Source organism: Montipora capricornis, chromosome 13, assembly GCF_036669925.1.
Source record: "Montipora capricornis isolate CH-2021 chromosome 13, ASM3666992v2, whole genome shotgun sequence".
In the NCBI taxonomy this organism is placed as follows: domain Eukaryota; kingdom Metazoa; phylum Cnidaria; class Anthozoa; order Scleractinia; family Acroporidae; genus Montipora; species Montipora capricornis.
Window position 1 is genome coordinate 36,952,801 of NC_090895.1, and position 8,931 is coordinate 36,961,731.

The 8,931-nt window shown below is 40.0% G+C and overlaps 1 long non-coding RNA gene across 1 annotated transcript in view; it reads left to right on the plus strand.

Annotated features, from left to right (window-relative positions):
- Window positions 1-8,305, plus strand: part of LOC138030268 (uncharacterized) — a 17,508-nt gene extending 9,203 nt beyond the window's left edge. The window contains exons 2-3 of the long non-coding RNA XR_011128055.1: window positions 5,875-6,175; window positions 7,742-8,305. This is a non-coding gene — a long non-coding RNA (uncharacterized lncRNA). The remainder of the gene's footprint in view (window positions 1-5,874; window positions 6,176-7,741) is intronic.
- The last annotated feature ends 626 nt before the right edge of the window (window positions 8,306-8,931 follow it).

An 8,931-nucleotide genomic window follows, 5' to 3' on the forward strand; every position in this document is an offset into this window, starting at 1 on the left:
TCCTAACAAGAAAAAGCAGTTATTATGCGCCGCTCGAACGAATACAGTAAGGTACATGAATGGTCCACCTGGCAAGAATTCTATTGGAAAGTTCCTGAATGGAGGCGAAAAGAATGGGATTGGAAAGTGACAAGTCACGCAGTCAGAAAGACCTCCATAGGCATTGTTTCAGAGAAGTTCCTAATAATAATAATAATAATAATAATAATAATAATAATAATAATAATTAATAATAAAAGACTTAATATAGCGCACATGATCCTAAAGTTCTAAGGCGCTGCACATCAAGTTTACAAGATCCACTAAAATAGAAAGCAACTAAAATATTATCATAAAAAGAATGCTAACCTTACCCTAATAAAAAGACTCGCGAAACAAGTAAGTCTTAAGATCTCGCTTAAAAGAACAGAGGTCAGTTGCAAGTCTCAAATGATCAGGTAGGCTATTCCAAAGTGTTGGTACACAGACGGAAAATGATCTGTCGCCATACTTAGTAATGGACCGAGGAACCTTCAGTAGACCCCTAGATGAAGATCGTAGTGGACGCGGCGGTACATATCTATCCAGCAGTTCAGTTATATACATTGGCGCAAGCCCATTAAGCGCCTTAAATGTCAATAATAGTATCTTAAAAATAATGCGCTGACTAACAGGTAGCCAATAAAGATGGATCAACAAAGGAGTTGCATGGTCATATTTCTATTTGCATAGAGTCAAGCGGGCAGCACAGTTCAGAACAGATTGGAGTTTTTGCAATGAGATATTTAGGAAGTCCGTACAGCAGTGCATTTCCATTATCCAACCTACCGGAGACAAACGCGTGGACCAAAATTTTGGTATTCTCCTCACTCAGATACTTTCGTATACGAGATATATTGCGGATATGAAAAAAGGATACTTTAGATATGCTAGACACTTGAGGCTCAAATTTCATATGAGAATCGAAAACCACACCGACATTTCTAACCGAAACAGAGGGGCTGATCTGATCACCACAAACATGTAGCGACGATAGTTGGGGCTTTGGGCCTAATTGTGATGCTATGATTAGAAGTTCAGTCTTTTAACTTGTTAGCAGACATCCAATCACTGACATCTTTAACACATGCTTCTAACCTTGAAGCAGTAACCAGTTCGAGTATTGGAATCAAATGAAAAATAAATGTGAGAATCGTGGGCATAGAAATGGAACATCATTCCATGTTTCCGGACAATGCCTCCTAATGGGGCAGTATACAGAAGGTATGAAAGCGGCCCGAGTACTGAGCCTTGAGGGACACCGTGCATCACGTGGTGTGGTGCAATTCAGCGGCCATAAGAATCTCAGGAGTCTGGATTCGTACAAATATGCATGTGCATCTCACCATAAATGTCACTTGTATTGAGCCGCTCAAAGCACATGGAAAACACCACCAACCACTGCGAGCAACAAGCTCGAAATATCTACAGCATCTGCCAGTACAACCAACGAAACGGTTTTATCCTCCAAATACACCAGGAGCAGCGTCAACCAAGGGTCTGTTCTCCGGCGCCTCAACCTGTAAAATACATAAAGCTGTTCGTTCACCTTCAATCTTATTCATGGTTCAAACTACGACAGAAAACCGAGAAAACGCTACATTATTATCATTATTATCATTACATGATTATGAAAAGCTTGTAAAACACTTTCTTTGAACTTCTTTACCGAAAAATGTTCGTATGTGTTATAGATAACCTTGAATTGCTGCAGCTATAACTTTTGAGATGTATTTAGTTTCGAAAATTATATATATCCGCACGATTTTCAAACGGCGTTGACGTCACACGGTATTTGATTGACAGGTTGAGTTTTTCACAACGAAGTCATTTAAATGAAAAAGCTAATTTCGAAACAGATTTTTATTTATACAAGGACATTAGCAGTAATTTTTCGATATAATTCCTCTTTGAAACATTTGTTGTAGTTAGACGCTTGTCAGATGCTTGCTTCCTCCAAATACAATTATTTCACGTCGTTGTCAGGACGAGAGCTGCAAAGAAATGTATCAAAATGCGAAACGCACGTGCGGGGCATGCAAAACTATTGTTTTTTTTTTCTAATTAAACCTATTGTTTTGTGCTTAAGCTGCCTATTGTTCTATGATGAACATTGTTAAAGTGTACCCGTGACCAAACAATCTATTATTAGTTTTCTGTGGATTTCAAAACTATGTTAACCAAACACTAAGCGCGGCCAAAGTTTTAAGCCTTGATTTCAAAAGACACATGTTGATTTTAACTGGAATTTTCCAATTTAATGGTCCGCCAACCCCAGGGTCTCTTTTCTCGCCGGTTAGAAGAGAGCCCCTGGGAACGAGGTTGCCTGCCACATTTCCTTCTGGAGACACAAATCAATCAGTTTGTTTTAGCGTATGTGAATTAAAACTAAAGAAAAAGTGATAAAAGCAGAAAAAAATACGATTGAGACAAATTGTTCATGATAAAAAAAGCAATATTCAGCTTCACGAAACAAAACACAAAGGTATCTTGACACTGAGTACGAGAACATTTGTTGCTTTTTCGTTTTCTATTATTTTTTCCTTTCCTGATCAGTAAACGCTTAAATTCAATTCTTTGTTTTGAAAATAAATAAAGGAAAACGACCGTTGAGTTTTGACTGTTAATAGTACGTCACCAGCTAAAGAAATCAACGCGTCACAATGTCCAGTGTGGGTTGGGATAAGTATCTCCCTTTGTTTGTGTTCTGTTTAAGTGCTTCATTCTCGGCGGACGAATTCATCGTAGTCACAAATTGCCGTGTTTTTCTATTATGCGAATTCATTGGCTAGATCCAGTCCAACTTGGAATCAATTGCGAGATCAGGAGTAGACACTGAAGTTACACTGAATTTCTGATCAAGCACAATACTCTCGCAATCTTCATGAAAGTTCTCCAATCGAACCAGTTTATTACTGGGTTGCCTATGGGCAAACCCAGTCGAGGTCTACGTTTAGTTTGTTTGTTTTCTTTTTTTTTTTACTGGGTTGCCTTATAAGGCAAACCCAGTCGAGGTCTTCGTTTAGTTTGTTTGTTTTCTTTTTTTTTTTTTTTTTAGTTTTTTTTTTTTTTTTTTTTCCGTGTCGGTAAAAGTCTTGCCTGTCACTCCCCTGGTAAGTGGTGTCTTTGTGGATAGAGCCTTCTGCGAGTATTTTCTTAGGATCGAGAGGGTAGTGGAAATGCGTAGATTTCTCTGGTGGACACAGTAGAATCATTAACTTAGCCTGCAATGGCGTCGAAAGTCATGTAACGCGAATGGCGTTTTAGTGGATCCTTAAACAAAATATACCCTTATGGAGCTCAATAATAGAAAGTCAGTTGGATAAAATAGGCAGGAATCTCAAAAGCGACGAGCACTGGACTTCGACAACAATCTATCGCCCGTCGAGACGAACTCAAAGTGAGCTGCATTTACCTGAAGTACATGGTAATTTGACACGATTGAGTTTCTTGTCTTCACGCACGCAATGAAATAAGAAGAGGTTTTCGCCTCCAAGAGCAAATATGTTGTTTGTTTCAATAAATATTTCGCTGGAAAAGGATTCTGTGGTATTTTCTGCCTTTGTGAATTATAATATCATGTTGTGTATTGAATTTTCGAGCTTAAGGTTCAAATGTGATATGGGAGACGTTTTTTAGTATTGCTCTGTAAGCAGGAAGGGTTCACAGGCCTGTTGGAAGCGTGCTTGAGTTTCAACAAAATGAGCCCCAAAATCAATGAAAACTTGTGACGCAGATGAATAATAAAGTAGCTGCTATTTCCAAAATGATGGAATTACCTGGTGATAAATAACGTCGTACGCGTCTTGGAGAGTAAATTTTGACTTTGCATAAACAAGAGTTAAGCGATTGTGATCTTTGTTTTGACTTCGCTCATTTCATTGTCAAACTTTATAACACTTGACAGAAAAAGAAACTTACAAAAACCCGGTATCTTGCCATCATTTGACACAGATGCTTCACTGTTTGGCGAGTAAACATGCCGCGGTAACTTTAATCACGGCGCCCGCTGAATTCCGGCCATGTCACTTTCGATTTTGCAATTTACTTGAACGTAGCAAAAATCTCCCAAAATGTTTGTCGCTGATCGTAACTTTTTATATTCTATATTCACGGTTCAAAATTAATGTTGTTTTCATGTCGTAAATATTTTATTCTCGATCGACCGTCCGGGAAACTTCCTTCTGCTCTTTCTGAAAACTGTGTATCTGAAAACTGTGTATCTGGACTCTTAGTTTCTCTTGAGATCGCATATTTAATTTAGTTTCCCTTGACAATGGCGCCAAGATGTCGCCGAAACGTCGGACGCTTTTATCGCAAGTTTTTGTCAGTATATGTTTATTTGCTTTTTCATCAATATTTGTTTTGCATAAAGCACGCTAACAGAATCTGTACCTTGCTGAGTTCGCATTTGTTAGCGTTAATAGTATTTTCGGTCAGATGTTTCTGTTTTTTATGAGGGGTTTATTGTTTTGGTCTCCCATCCCAACACTAACCCCGCGAAACAGGGCTTGACTTCAGTGAAGTTTAGTATTAAAAAGTTTTCGGATGCTCATAGGGCACACTTGTGGTGAAAAGAAGTTCTGAGGGAACTTGAAAATTATCAACATGTCAGCCCAGAAGCCAATGTTTCTCGCTTCTCTTTTATTTGTTATTCTTCAGAGACTGGAATGCTGTATTTCAATACCACACAATTCAGTGCCTTCTGATTTTCTGTAGCACGTACCACAGGCAAGCCAGTGTATGCTTCACGGAAGCATCTCGTTTAGGATAAATTTAGGAAATTTCTCCTGAAAGGGGGTTATGTTACGAAAAATAGCACTGCGTGACTAGCGTTACTGTCTACGTAGTTTGTATATTTTTAGGTTCGTGCGTAAGCGTTTCTAAATCGGTGTGTTTTGTAATCTTTCTATAATTAGATTGTTTACTGTTTTAGATAGTTCTAGAAGCTTATTGTGAGAGTATATAAGTAGACGAGTCCAAGCGGAGTTTTTAACTAATTTTTCACAAGCGAAGAGAGTTGGCGTTAGCCGTGTTTAGTCACGTGTGACAGAAGCAGTGTTTATTCAAGTTGGCGGAGGCCGTGTAAGTTAATCGAGTACGTGCTGTTTAGAGTCTTACTTCGTGGGAACTACGTTCGTTTTGGAATAAATATTCTTGTTGTTGCTCCGACCACCCTGCGTTCAGTTTAGTTTTCAAGCTACCAATCCTCAAAAACATCGAACTCGTAACACTACCACTACCACTGCCAATACCACTACCGTTACGACTACCACTACCACTGCTACTACCACAGCCACTACCACTGCCGCTACCTCTGTCACTACCACTACCACTGCCACTGTCACTACCATTACCACTGCCACTGTCACTACCACGGGCACTGTCACTACCACTGTCACCACCACTACCACTACCACTACCACTACCACTACCACTACCACTGCCACTCTACCACCACTACCACTACCACTACCACTACCACTACCACTACCACTACCACTACCACTACCACTACACTACCACTACCACTACCACTACCACTGCCACTGCTACTGCCACTGCTACTACCACTGCCACTTTTCTTCGCCGAGAGTCGGCCTTACTCTCGGAGGACAAAAGCCCTGGGAACAAGGTTGTACCAATACCACCACCTTTACGACCAACGTATGGGAAAATTTACCTGGACTGCGTTGTTCAAGGAACGGTTGCGTAAGCTCCTCTCGAACGAACTACAGTATATCTATTTAAAGTAAGGGCCCTCTAAATCTATCTAAGAACACTTAGTTTCAATCATCACACGCACTCTGTATCAAAATGAAATTGTGGCACAACCTCAATTTCTTCTTTTTACAGGTTGTTGGTCTCGATTTTTTCGACCCTGTCAGCAAAACAGAAATCCCCCTCCATGGTCTTTCAACGCCACTTAAGCTCACTTTCAACATAGGTGATTTACCCGAATATTAAGAGGTTATGTGCAGTTACTTCAACGAAACAAAAAAGGGCTGGGTTACTGACGGTATGAACGCTGTGGAACCTGTTGACGGATCGTTGATATGCGAATCAACGCATGGGACTTACTTCGCGCCATCCTCGCGAGATATAAATGGTACAAATAGCACAAGTACAGAACCTCCATCTTTCACCACCGTGGAAGGTAAGATTCTCGCTGTTCGTTTTTCTCCTTACTGGAGAGAGATTTTTCATTGAATTTTTAAGTCACTCAGCGATTACTTTGATTTTACATTATGCTCATCTTGGTAGGTGGCTTGAAAATACCTGTCGCCACGCGGTCGTCTAGAGAGGGACGAAAGTTAATCCAATTGTGACTTACTTGCTCTTGTTTTAGCGCAGGCGGTCTGCGTCACGACTGCTATTAATCGACAACTGATTGTTTTCGTATGTTGTGATCAGTTCGCCAAAGTTATTACTCTGATTTTCTGAGGGAAAGAGTTTGTAACGCACTCGATTTTGAACATCTCTCCCCCTCTCTCTCTCCCTCCCCCTCTCCTCCCCCCTCGTTCCCCCCCCCCCCCCCTCTCTCTCTCTCTTGATCGCATTGATTGACTTTTTCAACAGCCCGAACGGGCCGGCCAAACGCACGCAACATTTTCAACGCAACATGTCGATGTTTATGTGTCCCAGCCCCAGGTACCCAACAAAGTGAACCTAGTGCGCATGCCCCAGTGCAACAATGTTGCGTGAACGTGGCCAAACGAGTACAACAACATGCAACATCCAAAATGTTGCACGAAAAATTTGACCGTTTTCAAATTTGATCCAACATCATCCAGCATGTTTCAACATATTGCAACAGGGTGGCCAAACGTACGCAACATGTTGTGCCAAACAATGTTGCAAGGTGTTGCCTTGGAAATGTTGCGTGCGTTTGGCCAGGCCTTTAATGCTTGATGACGTCTGACTAGCTAATTTCACCACCAATCCTTCAATTTGAAAATTAAACTTGTAAATTTTAGCATGAGCTAAATCTCAGAGGAGCAAACTTGTAAAAAAAACCCACGTGCGAAGAGTATTGCATGTCCAGACGATATGAATAATTTCGTACAAACGAGGCTTAGGGATGAATTTTGACTATATTTCATAATCATGCATAACACCTATTGTTCTCGGTCACTTAGAGTTAGTGGCGCCGATAGATCCTCTTTCATTGAAGATGAGATTCAAACCAAAGAACTCACTTCAGTTTCCACCAACTGTGTGAAAGAAAAAAAATTACATTACTGAGTTTACTTATGACAGTGTTAAAAGCTTTTAAATTCGGATATTGCGCAAATCAAAGGGCGTATTCCCCATAATTTACCTTTGTGTATATACCCAAAGACTTGTGCGAACTTTTCCTGGGAAAAGAACTGCGTTTTGTCAGAGTCGGCCCTCCCGACTTATAGATAGTCAGCTTGCCATTTAATTTGTACAATACACCTTATTCCAAAATGGCCGCCATTTTAGTATTCTTCCATGCAAATTGACCCTTATGGCCTCGCTTTCAAAAGTAAAATTCAAAAGAATATTCAACCTTGAACGAGGCCAAAATGGCCAATTTGCATGGAAACAAAGGAATACTAAAATGGCGGCCATTTTGGAATAAGGTGTATTTACCTTGAAAATAAGTCTGGTTTTTCCATGCGGGCCGACGAGGTCCGGGATCTCGCTGTGTGGAAGTTCCTGTCACGTGGTTAAATTAAAATTTGTTGCCTTTGCTCAGTTGCAGTCAACGTAGAGGAAGAGAAAGATTACAAAGGAGCTATAATTGGTGGTGTCATCGGAGGTCTCCTGTGACAATGACAATCAAGTCAACTGAACAATCGTTTCAATGAACACTTTAATCTTAAAAGTGCAGCAAACACCCTTTCATTCGGTATTTTTCCTTTTCTAACCATTCATACTCTTGCTTTGTGGCGTTTTCGTTGCCTTTGTCGTTGCTTAATTTCCCTAAATTTAATATTGATGTCAGAACGACAACGGCAAAGAAATGTACTAAAATGATAAACGCATGCGCAGGGCGTGCAGTACATTTTTTTCACTAATTTTTCAATAATCTATTATTTCGAGTCAATCTTGTTCTTAGCGACGCCCTCTTTGCTTAAGCTTTTTCATTTACTTATGCCAATACACAATACAGTCAAATGAACGAATGGTTTCAGTCATATGAAACTTAGATCATTACTTCTCAAACTCATTAATAATTCATAAGGTTATTAGCCAATCGGAGTGCCCCATTTTGGTCAGGTGCATGTGCCTTGATACCCAATGAAACTACAGACCAAGAAACGCCCAAATTAGCTTAAAAAAAACTGATCAAGACACTTGAATTTAATAAACCTAATAAACCTTCGGAAAAAACACATATAAATAAACTACGCGCACACAATGCATTTTAAATTTCCCGAATAATATTCGACATAAAACTCTAGGAGTACCTCTTGTAATTGACGTCCAGGGCCCGGTTGTTCGAAAGCCGATTAACTTAATCCAGGATTAGCGTGAACATTTGTTTCATGTTTTCAACTTTTTGGTGAAAGGTTCTTTTGCTTATTTTTGTTTTCCAAGATTGACTTCTTCTGATGTATATTTTTGTCGAATATCAGCGTTGAACAGCATTTGGGAGTAGAGAAATAAACTCCTTGGTTAATTTTTAATCTGGGATTAGCGTTAATCGGCTTTTCAACAACCGGGCCCAGAGGATTAAAACCAGTTTGGACACCCAATAATTCAGCGAAAGAGCATCCATTCCAGCAATGTCTGCTCTCAAGGCTTAACAGTCTTTGAAAAGTCTATCGCAATCTAAAACCGGCACTTGCATCTCTCTTAACCTCAGCCATTCAGCAAGTTCACAGCCCGATTCTTTTCATATTTAGTTGAAACTGGATAGGCGTCGTAAACTGAATCACTTTT